The sequence below is a fragment of the Somniosus microcephalus genome, chromosome 11 (genome assembly GCF_052327205.1).
Source record: "Somniosus microcephalus isolate GS21.2 chromosome 11, FLI_Smic_1.0, whole genome shotgun sequence".
Taxonomy (NCBI): Eukaryota; Metazoa; Chordata; class Chondrichthyes; order Squaliformes; family Somniosidae; genus Somniosus; species Somniosus microcephalus.
The window spans coordinates 52,507,908-52,520,317 of record NC_140997.1 but is presented as its reverse complement, the minus strand read 5'-3'; positions in this window follow the sequence as shown (position 1 = coordinate 52,520,317).

The following is a 12,410-nucleotide window of genomic DNA, read 5'->3' as shown; positions in this document are numbered from 1 at the left end:
TAATCAGTCTGAGTCCACTAATCAGTCTGTGTCCATTAATCAGTCTGAGTCCACTAATCAGTCTGAGTCCATTAATCAGTCTGAGTCCTCTAATCAGTCTGAGTCCTCTAATCAGTCCGAGTCCTCTAATCAGTCTGAGTCTCTAATCAGTCTGAGTCCACTAATCAGACTGAGTTCTCTAATCAGTCCGAGTCCTCTAATCAGTCTGACTCCTCTAATCAGTCCGAGTCCTCTAATCAGTCTGAGTCCACGAATCAGCCTGAGTCCACTAATCAGTCTGACTCCTCTAATCAGTCTGAGTCCTCTAATCAGTCTGACTCCTCTAATCAGTCCGAGTCCTCTAATCAGTCTGAGTCCACTAATCAGTCTGACTCCTCTAATCAGTCTGAGTCCTCTAATCAGTCCGAGTCCTCTAATCAGTCTGAGTCCACTAATCAGTCTGAGTCCACTAATCAGTCTGACTCCTCTAATCAGTCTGACTCCTCTAATCAGTCTGAGTACTCTAATTAGACTGAGTACTCTAATCAGTCTGAGTCCATTAATCAGTCTGATTTCTCTAATCAGTCTGAGTCCTCTAATCAGTCCGAGTCCTCTAATGTCTGAGTCTCTAATCAGTCTGAGTCCTCTAATCAGTCTGAGTCCTCTAATCAGTCTGAGTCCTCTAATCACTCTGACTCCTCTAATCAGTCCGAGTCCTCTAATCAGTCTGAGTCCACGAATCAGTCTGAGTCCTCTAATCAGTCTGAGTCCACGAATCAGTCTGAGTCCACGAATCAGTCTGAGTCCTCTAATCAGGCTGAGTCTCTAATCAGTCTGAGTCCACTAATCACTCTGAGTCCTCTAATCAGTCTGAGTCCTCTAATCAGTCTGAGTCCTCTAATCAGTCTGAATCCTCTAATCAGTCCGGGTCCTCTAATCAGTCTGAGTCCACGAATTAGTCTGAATCCACGAATCAGTCTGGGTCCACGAATCAGTCTGAGTCCTCTAATCAGTCTGAGTCCTCCAGTCAGTCTGACTCCTCTAATCAGTCTGTCCTCTAATCAGTCTGACTCCTCAAATCAGTTCGAGTCCTCTAATCCGTCTGTGTACTCTAATTAGTCTGACCCATTAATCAGTCTGAGTCCTCTAATCAGTCTGACTCCTCTAATCAGTCTGACTCCTCTAATCAGTCTGAGTCCACTAATCAGTCTGAGTCCTCGAATCAGTTCGAGTCCTCTAATCCGTCTGTGTGCTCTAATCAGTCTGAGTCCATTAATCAGTCTGTCCTCTAATCAGTCCGAGTACTCGAATCACTTAATCTCCAATCAGTCTCAGTCCACTAATGTCTGAGACACAAATCAGTCTGAGTACTCTAATTAGACTGAGTACTCTAATCAGTCTGAGTCCTCTAATCAGTCTGAGTCTCTAATCAGTCTGAGTCGTCAAATCAGTCTGTCCTCTAATCAGTCCGAGTCCTCTACTCAGTCTGAGTCTCTAATCAGCCTGAGTCCTCTAATCAGCCTGAGTCCTCTAATCAGTCTGAGTCTCTAATCAGTCTGAGTACTCTAATTAGTCTGAGTACTCTAATCAGTCTGAGTCCACCAATCAGTCTGTATGCATTAATCAGTCTGAGTCTCTAATCAGTCTGAGTCCTCGAATCAGTCTGAGTCTCTAATCAGTCTGAGTGTACTAATCACTCTGAGTCCTCGAATCAGTCTCAGTCCTCTAATCAGTCTGAGTCCTCTAATCAGTCTGAGTCCACGAATCAGTCTGACTCCTCTAATCAGTCTGAGTCCTCTAATCAGTCTGACTCCTCTAATCAGTCCGAGTCCTCTAATCTGTCTGAGTCCACGAATCAGTCTGAGTCCACGAATCAGTCTGAGTCCTCTAATCAGTCTGAGTCCTCTAATCAGTCTGACTCCTCTAATCAGTCCGAGTCCTCTAATCAGTCTGAGTCCACGAATCAGTCTGTGTCCTCTAATCAGTCTGAGTCCTCTAATCAGTCTGACTCCTCTAATCAGTCTGTCCTCTAATCAGTCTGACTCCTCTAATCAGTTCGAGTCCTCTAACCCGTCTGTGTACTCTAATTAGTCTGAGTACTCTAATCAGTCTGAGTCCTCTAATCAGTCTGAGTCCTCTAATCAGTCCGAGACACTAATCAGTCTGAGTCCACCAATCAGTCTGAGTCCTCTAATCAGTCTGAGTCCTCTAATCAGTCTGAGGCACTAATCAGTCTGAGTCCACCAATCAGTCTGAGTCCTCTAATCAGTCTGAACCACTAATCAGTCTGACTCCTCTAATCAATCTGACTCCTCTAATCAGTCTGAGCCCGCTAATCAATCAGTTCTCTAATCAGTCTGACTCCTCAAATCAGTCTGACTCCTCTAATCAGTCTGAGTCCTCTCATCAGTCTGTCCACTAATCAGTCTGAGTCCTCTAATCAGTCTGAGTGCTCTAATCAGTCTGAGTCCACTAATCAGTCTGATCCTCTAATCAGTCCGAGTCCTCTAACGATTCCGAGTCCTTCAATCAGTCCGAGTCCTCCAATCAGTCCGAGTCCTCTAATCAGTCCGAGTCCTCTAATCAGTCCGTACTCTAATCAGTCCGTACTCTAATCAGTCTGAACCTACTAATCAGTCTGAGTCCTCTAATAAGTCTGAGTCCTCTAATCAGTCCGAGTCCTCTGATCAGTCTGAGTCCTCTAATCAGTCCGAGTCTCTAATCAGTCTGAGTCTCTAATCAGTCTGAGTACTCTAATTAGTCTGAGTACTCTAATCAGTCTGAGTCCACTAATCAGTCTGTGTCCATTAATCAGTCTGAGTCTCTAATCAGTCTGAGTCCTCTAATCAGTCTGAGTCCATTAATCAGTCTGAGTCCACTAATCAGACTGAGTTCTCTAATCAGTCCGAGTCCTCTAATCAGTCTGAGTCTCTAATCAGTCTGAGTCCTCTAATCAGTCTGCGTCCTCTAATCAGTCCGAGTCCTCTAATCAGTCTGAGTCTCTAATCAGTCTGAGTCCACTAATCAGTCTGAGTTCTCTAATCAGTCCGAGTCCTCTAATCAGTCTCAGTCTCTAATCAGTCTGACTCCACTAATCAGTCTGAGCCGCTAATCAGTCTGAGTCCACTAATCAGTCTGAGTCCTCTAATCAGTCTGAGTCCTCTAATCAGTCTGTCCACTAATCAGTTTGAGTGCTCTAATCAGTCTGAGTCCACTAATCAGTCTGAGCCTCTAATCAGTCCGCGTCCTCTAACCATTCCGAGTCCTTTAATCACTCCGAGTCCTCTAATCAGTCTGAGTCCTCTAATCAATCCGAGTCCTCTAATCAGTCTGAGTTCTCTAATCAGTCCGAGTCCTCTAATCAGTCTCAGTCTCTAATCAGTCTGACTCCACTAATCAGTCTGAGCCGCTAATCAGTCTGAGTCCACTAATCAGTCTGAGTCCTCTAATCAGTCTGAGTCCTCTAATCAGTCTGTCCTCTAATCAGTCCGAGTCCTCTAATCAGTCTGAGTCCACGAATCCGTCTGAGTCCTCTAATCAGGCTGAGTCTCTAATCAGTCTGAGTCCACTAATCACTCTGAGTCCTCTAATCAGTCTGAGTCCTCTAATCAGGCTGAGTCTCTAATAAGTCTGAGTCCACTAATCAGTCTGATTCCTCCAATCAGTCCGTACTCTAATCAGTCTGAACCTACTAATCAGTCTGAGTCCTCTAATCAGTCTGAGTCCTCTAATCATTCTGAGTCCACTAATCAGTCTGACTCCTCTAATCAATCTGACTCCTCTAATCTGTCTGAGCCCGCTAATCAATCAGTTCTCTAATCAGTCTGACTCCTCAAATCAGTCTGACTCCTCTAATCAGTCTGAGTCCTCTCATCAGTCTGTCCACTAATCAGTCTGAGTCCTCTAATCAGTCTGAGTGCTCTAATCAGTCTGAGTCCACTAATCAGTCTGATCCTCTAATCAGTCCGAGTCCTCTAACCATTCCGAGTCCTTCAATCAGTCCGAGTCCTCCATTCAGTCCGAGTCCTCTAATCAGTCCGAGTCCTCTAATCAGTCCGTACTCTAATCAGTCCGTACTCTAATCAGTCTGAACCTACTAATCAGTCTGAGTCCTCTAATAAGTATGAGTCCTCTAATCAGTCCGAGTCCTCTGATCAGTCTGAGTCCTCTAATCAGTCCGAGTCTCTTATCAGTCTGAGTCTCTAATCAGTCTGAGTACTCTAATTAGTCTGAGTACTCTAATCAGTCTGAGTCCACTAATCAGTCTGTGTCCATTAATCAGTCTGAGTCTCTAATCAGTCTGAGTCCTCTAATCAGTCTGAGTCCTCTAATCAGTCTGAGTCCTCTAATCATTCTGAGTCCTCTAATCAGTCCGAGTCCTCTAATCAGTCTGAGTCTATAATCAGTCTGAGTACTCTAATTAGTCTGAGTACTCTAATCAGTCTGAGTCCACTAATCAGTCTGTGTCCATTAATCAGTCCGAGTCCTCTAATCAGTCTGACTCCTCTAATCAGTCTGACTCCTCTAATCAGTCCGTCCTCTAATCAGTCTGAGTCCATTAATCAGTCTGAGTCCTCTACTCAGTCTGAGTCCTCTAATCAGTCCGAGTACTCTAATCAGTCTTAGTCTCTAATCAGTCTGAGTACTCTAATTAGACTGAGTACTCTAATCAGTCTGAGTCCATTAATCAGTCTGAGTCCTCTAATCAGTCTGAGTCCTCGAATCAGTCCGAGTCCTCTAATCAGTCTGAGTCTCTAATCAGTCTGAGTACTCTAATTAGTCTGAGAACTCTAATCAGTCTGAGTCCATTAATCAGTCTGAGTCCTCTAATCAGTCTGAGTCCTCGAATCAGTCCGAGTCCTCTAATCAGTCTGAGTCTCTAATCAGTCTGAGTACTCTAATTAGTCTGAGAACTCTAATCAGTCTGAGTCCACCAATCAGTCTGTATCCATGAATCAGTCTGAGTCTCTAATCAGTCTGAGTCCTCTAATCAGTCTGAGTCCACGAATCAGTCTGACTCCTCTAATCAGTCTGAGTCCTCTAATCACTCTGACTCCTCTAATCAGTCCGAGTCCTCTAATCAGTCTGAGTCCACGAATCCGTCTGAGTCCTCTAATCAGGCTGAGTCTCTAATCAGTCTGAGTCCACTAATCACTCTGAGTCCTCTAATCAGTCTGAGTCCTCTAATTAGTCTGAGAACTCTAATCAGTCTGAGTCCACCAATCAGTCTGAGTCCTCAAACCAGTCTGAGTCCTCTAATCAGTCCGTACTCTAATCAGTCTGAACCTACTAATCAGTCTGAGTCCTCTAATCAGTCTGAGTCCTCTGATCAGTCTGAGTCCTCTGATCAGTCTGAGTCCTCTAATCAGTCCGAGTCCATTAATCAGTCTGAGTCCTCAAACCAGTCTGAATCCTCTAATCAGTCTAAGTCCTCTAATCAGTCCGAGTCCTCTAATCAGTCTGAGTCTATAATCAGTCTGAGTACTCTAATTAGTCTGAGTACTCTAATCAGTCTGAGTCCACTAATCAGTCTGTGTCCATTAATCAGTCTGAGTCTCTAATCAGTCTGAGTCCTCTAATCAGTCTGAGTCCACTAATCAGACTGAGTTCTCTAATCAGTCCGAGTCCTCTAATCAGTCTGACTCCTCTAATCAGTCCGAGTCCTCTAATCAGTCTGAGTCCACGAATCAGCCTGAGTCCACTAATCAGTCTGACTCCTCTAATCAGTCTGAGTCCTCTAATCAGTCTGACTCCTCTAATCAGTCCGAGTCCTCTAATCAGTCTGAGTCCACTAATCAGTCTGACTCCTCAAATCAGTCCGAGTCCTCTAATCAGTCTGACTCCTCTAATCAGTCTGACTCCTCTCATCAGTCCGTCCTCTAATCAGTCTGAGTCCTCTAATCAGTCCGAGTACTCTAATCAGTCTTAGTCTCTAATCAGTCTGAGTACTCTAATTAGACTGAGTACTCTAATCAGTCTGAGTCCATTAATCAGTCTGAGTCCATTAATCAGTCTGAGTCCTCTAATCAGTCTGAGTCCTCTAATCAGTCCGAGTACTCTAATCAGTCTTAGTCTCTAATCAGTCTGAGTACTCTAATTAGACTGAGTACTCTAATCAGTCTGAATCCATTAATCAGTCTGATTCCTCTAATCAGTCTGAGTCCTCGAATCAGTCCGAGTCCTCTAATCAGTCTGATTCTCTAATCAGTCTGAGTACTCTAATTAGTCTGAGAACTCTAATCAGTCTGAGTCGACCAATCAGTCTGTATCCATGAATCAGTCTGAGTCTCTAATCAGTCTGAGTCCTCTAATCAGTCTGAGTCCACGAATCCGTCTGAGTCCTCTAATCAGGCTGAGTCTCTAATCAGTCTGAGTCCACTAATCACTCTGAGTCCTCTAATCAGTCTGAGTCCTCTAATCAGGCTGAGTCTCTAATCAGTCTGAGTCCACTAATCAGTCTGATTCCTCTAATCAGTCCGTACTCTAATCAGTCTGAACCTACTAATCAGTCTGAGTCCTCTAATCAGTCTGAGTCCTCTAATCAGGCTGAGTCTCTAATCAGTCTGAGTCCACTAATCACTCTGAGTCCTCTAATCAGGCTGAGTCTCTAATCAGTCTGAGTCCACTAATCAGTCTGATTCCTCTAATCAGTCCGTACTCTAATCAGTCTGAACCTACTAATCAGTCTGAGTCCTCTAATCAGTCTGAGTCCTCTAATCAGGCTGAGTCTCTAATCAGTCTGAGTCCACTAATCAGTCTGATTCCTCTAATCAGTCCGTACTCTAATCAGTCTGAACCTACTAATCAGTCTGAGTCCTCTAATCAGTCTGAGTCCTCTGATCAGTCTGAGTCCTCTAATCAGTCCGAGTCCATTAATCAGTCTGAGTCCTCAAACCTGTCTGAATCCTCTAATCAGTCTAAGTCCTCTAATCAGTCCGAGTCCTCTAATCAGTCTGAGTCTATAATCAGTCTGAGTACTCTAATTAGTCTGAGTACTCTAATCAGTCTGAGTCCACTAATCAGTCTGTGTCCATTAATCAGTCTGAGTCCACTAATCAGTCTGAGTCCATTAATCAGTCTGAGTCCTCTAATCAGTCTGAGTCCTCTAATCAGTCCGAGTCCTCTAATCAGTCTGAGTCTCTAATCAGTCTGAGTCCACTAATCACACTGAGTTCTCTAATCAGTCCGAGTCCTCTAATCAGTCTGACTCCTCTAATCAGTCCGAGTCCTCTAATCAGTCTGAGTCCACGAATCAGCCTGAGTCCACTAATCAGTCTGACTCCTCTAATCAGTCTGAGTCCTCTAATCAGTCTGACTCCTCTAATCAGTCCGAGTCCTCTAATCAGTCTGAGTCCACTAATCAGTCTGACTCCTCTAATCAGTCTGAGTCCTCTAATCAGTCCGAGTCCTCTAATCAGTCTTAGTCCACTAATCAGTCTGACTCCTCTAATCAGTCTGACTCCTCTAATCAGTCTGAGTACTCTAATTAGACTGAGTACTCTAATCAGTCTGAGTCCATTAATCAGTCTGATTTCTCTAATCAGTCTGAGTCCTCTAATCAGTCCGAGTCCTCTAATGTCTGAGTCTCTAATCAGTCTGAGTCCTCTAATCAGTCTGAGTCCTCTAATCAGTCTGAGTCCTCTAATCACTCTGACTCCTCTAATCAGTCCGAGTCCTCTAATCAGTCTGAGTCCACGAATCAGTCTGAGTCCTCTAATCAGTCTGAGTCCACGAATCAGTCTGAGTCCACGAATCAGTCTGAGTCCTCTAATCAGGCTGAGTCTCTAATCAGTCTGAGTCCACTAATCACTCTGAGTCCTCTAATCAGTCTGAGTCCTCTAATCAGTCTGAATCCTCTAATCAGTCCGGGTCCTCTAATCAGTCTGAGTCCACGAATTAGTCTGAATCCACGAATCAGTCTGGGTCCACGAATCAGTCTGAGTCCTCTAATCAGTCTGAGTCCTCCAGTCAGTCTGACTCCTCTAATCAGTCTGTCCTCTAATCAGTCTGACTCCTCAAATCAGTTCGAGTCCTCTAATCCGTCTGTGTACTCTAATTAGTCTGACCCATTAATCAGTCTGAGTCCTCTAATCAGTCTGAGTCCTCTAATCAGTCTGACTCCTCTAATCAGTCTGAGTCCACTAATCAGTCTGAGTCCTCGAATCAGTTCGAGTCCTCTAATCCGTCTGTGTGCTCTAATCAGTCTGAGTCCATTAATCAGTCTGTCCTCTAATCAGTCCGAGTACTCGAATCACTTAATCTCCAATCAGTCTCAGTCCACTAATGTCTGAGACACAAATCAGTCTGAGTACTCGAATTAGACTGAGTACTCTAATCAGTCTGAGTCCTCTAATCAGTCTGAGTCTCTAATCAGTCTGAGTCGTCAAATCAGTCTGTCCTCTAATCAGTCCGAGTCCTCTACTCAGTCTGAGTCTCTAATCAGCCTGAGTCCTCTAATCAGCCTGAGTCCTCTAATCAGTCTGAGTCTCTAATCAGTCTGAGTACTCTAATTAGTCTGAGTACTCTAATCAGTCTGAGTCCACCAATCAGTCTGTATGCATTAATCAGTCTGAGTCTCTAATCAGTCTGAGTCCTCGAATCAGTCTGAGTCTCTAATCAGTCTGAGTGTACTAATCACTCTGAGTCCTCGAATCAGTCTCAGTCCTCTAATCAGTCTGAGTCCTCTAATCAGTCTGAGTCCACGAATCAGTCTGACTCCTCTAATCAGTCTGAGTCCTCTAATCAGTCTGACTCCTCTAATCAGTCCGAGTCCTCTAATCTGTCTGAGTCCACGAATCAGTCTGAGTCCACGAATCAGTCTGAGTCCTCTAATCAGTCTGACTCCTCTAATCAGTCCGAGTCCTCTAATCAGTCTGAGTCCACGAATCAGTCTGTGTCCTCTAATCAGTCTGAGTCCTCTAATCAGTCTGACTCCTCTAATCAGTCTGTCCTCTAATCAGTCTGACTCCTCTAATCAGTTCGAGTCCTCTAACCCGTCTGTGTACTCTAATTAGTCTGAGTACTCTAATCAGTCTGAGTCCTCTAATCAGTCTGAGTCCTCTAATCAGTCCGAGACACTAATCAGTCTGAGTCCACCAATCAGTCTGAGTCCTCTAATCAGTCTGAGTCCTCTAATCAGTCTGAGGCACTAATCAGTCTGAGTCCACCAATCAGTCTGAGTCCTCTAATCAGTCTGAACCACTAATCAGTCTGACTCCTCTAATCAATCTGACTCCTCTAATCAGTCTGAGCCCGCTAATCAATCAGTTCTCTAATCAGTCTGACTCCTCAAATCAGTCTGACTCCTCTAATCAGTCTGAGTCCTCTCATCAGTCTGTCCACTAATCAGTCTGAGTCCTCTAATCAGTCTGAGTGCTCTAATCAGTCTGAGTCCACTAATCAGTCTGATCCTCTAATCAGTCCGAGTCCTCTAACCATTCCGAGTCCTTCAATCAGTCCGAGTCCTCCAATCAGTCCGAGTCCTCTAATCAGTCCGAGTCCTCTAATCAGTCCGTACTCTAATCAGTCCGTACTCTAATCAGTCTGAACCTACTAATCAGTCTGAGTCCTCTAATAAGTCTGAGTCCTCTAATCAGTCCGAGTCCTCTGATCAGTCTGAGTCCTCTAATCAGTCCGAGTCTCTAATCAGTCTGAGTCTCTAATCAGTCTGAGTACTCTAATTAGTCTGAGTACTCTAATCAGTCTGAGTCCACTAATCAGTCTGTGTCCATTAATCAGTCTGAGTCTCTAATCAGTCTGAGTCCTCTAATCAGTCTGAGTCCATTAATCAGTCTGAGTCCACTAATCAGACTGAGTTCTCTAATCAGTCCGAGTCCTCTAATCAGTCTGAGTCTCTAATCAGTCTGAGTCCTCTAATCAGTCTGCGTCCTCTAATCAGTCCGAGTCCTCTAATCAGTCTGAGTCTCTAATCAGTCTGAGTCCACTAATCAGTCTGAGTTCTCTAATCAGTCCGAGTCCTCTAATCAGTCTCAGTCTCTAATCAGTCTGACTCCACTAATCAGTCTGAGCCGCTAATCAGTCTGAGTCCACTAATCAGTCTGAGTCCTCTAATCAGTCTGAGTCCTCTAATCAGTCTGTCCACTAATCAGTTTGAGTGCTCTAATCAGTCTGAGTCCACTAATCAGTCTGAGCCTCTAATCAGTCCGCGTCCTCTAACCATTCCGAGTCCTTTAATCACTCCGAGTCCTCTAATCAGTCTGAGTCCTCTAATCAATCCGAGTCCTCTAATCAGTCTGAGTTCTCTAATCAGTCCGAGTCCTCTAATCAGTCTCAGTCTCTAATCAGTCTGACTCCACTAATCAGTCTGAGCCGCTAATCAGTCTGAGTCCACTAATCAGTCTGAGTCCTCTAATCAGTCTGAGTCCTCTAATCAGTCTGAGTTCTCTAATCAGTCCGAGTCCTCTAATCAGTCTCAGTCTCTAATCAGTCTGACTCCACTAATCAGTCTGAGCCGCTAATCAGTCTGAGTCCACGAATCCGTCTGAGTCCTCTAATCAGGCTGAGTCTCTAATCAGTCTGAGTCCACTAATCAGTCTGATTCCTCTAATCAGTCCGTACTCTAATCAGTCTGAACCTACTAATCAGTCTGAGTCCTCTAATCAGTCTGAGTCCTCTAATCATTCTGAGTCCACTAATCAGTCTGACTCCTCTAATCAATCTGACTCCTCTAATCAGTCTGAGCCCGCTAATCAATCAGTTCTCTAATCAGTCTGACTCCTCAAATCAGTCTGACTCCTCTAATCAGTCTGAGTCCTCTCATCAGTCTGTCCACTAATCAGTCTGAGTCCTCTAATCAGTCTGAGTGCTCTAATCAGTCTGAGTCCACTAATCAGTCTGATCCTCTAATCAGTCCGCGTCCTCTAACCATTCAGAGTCCTTCAATCAGTCCGAGTCCTCCATTCAGTCCGAGTCCTCTAATCAGTCCGAGTCCTCTAATCAGTCCGTACTCTAATCAGTCCGTACTCTAATCAGTCTGAACCTACTAATCAGTCTGAGTCCTCTAATAAGTATGAGTCCTCTAATCAGTCCGAGTCCTCTGATCAGTCTGAGTCCTCTAATCAGTCCGAGTCTCTTATCAGTCTGAGTCTCTAATCAGTCTGAGTACTCTAATTAGTCTGAGTACTCTAATCAGTCTGAGTCCACTAATCAGTCTGTGTCCATTAATCAGTCTGAGTCTCTAATCAGTCTGAGTCCTCTAATCAGTCTGAGTCCTCTAATCAGTCTGAGTCCTCTAATCATTCTGAGTCCTCTAATCAGTCCGAGTCCTCTAATCAGTCTGAGTCTATAATCAGTCTGAGTACTCTAATTAGTCTGAGTACTCTAATCAGTCTGAGTCCACTAATCAGTCTGTGTCCATTAATCAGTCCGAGTCCTCTAATCAGTCTGACTCCTCTAATCAGTCTGACTCCTCTAATCAGTCCGTCCTCTAATCAGTCTGAGTCCATTAATCAGTCTGAGTCCTCTACTCAGTCTGAGTCCTCTAATCAGTCCGAGTACTCTAATCAGTCTGAGTACTCTAATTAGACTGAGTACTCTAATCAGTCTGAGTCCATTAATCAGTCTGAGTCCTTTAATCAGTCTGAGTCCTCGAATCAGTCCGAGTCCTCTAATCAGTCTGAGTCTCTAATCAGTCTGAGTACTCTAATTAGTCTGAGAACTCTAATCAGTCTGAGTCCACCAATCAGTCTGTATCCATGAATCAGTCTGAGTCTCTAATCAGTCTGAGTCCTCTAATCAGTCTGAGTCCACGAATCAGTCTGACTCCTCTAATCAGTCTGAGTCCTCTAATCACTCTGACTCCTCTAATCAGTCCGAGTCCTCTAATCAGTCTGAGTCCACGAATCCGTCTGAGTCCTCTAATCAGGCTGAGTCTCTAATCAGTCTGAGTCCACTAATCACTCTGAGTCCTCTAATCAGTCTGAGTCCTCTAATTAGTCTGAGAACTCTAATCAGTCTGAGTCCACCAATCAGTCTGAGTCCTCAAACCAGTCTGAGTCCTCTAATCAGTCCGTACTCTAATCAGTCTGAACCTACTAATCAGTCTGAGTCCTCTAATCAGTCTGAGTCCTCTGATCAGTCTGAGTCCTCTGATCAGTCTGAGTCCTCTAATCAGTCCGAGTCCATTAATCAGTCTGAGTCCTCAAACCAGTCTGAATCCTCTAATCAGTCTAAGTCCTCTAATCAGTCCGAGTCCTCTAATCAGTCTGAGTCTATAATCAGTCTGAGTACTCTAATTAGTCTGAGTACTCTAATCAGTCCGAGTCCTCTAATCAGTCTGACTCCTCTAATCAGTCCGAGTCCTCTAATCAGTCTGAGTCCACGAATCAGTCTGAGTCCTCTAATCAGTCTGACTCCTCTAATCAGTCCGAGTCCTCTAATCAGTCTGAGTCCACTAATCAGTCTGACTCCTC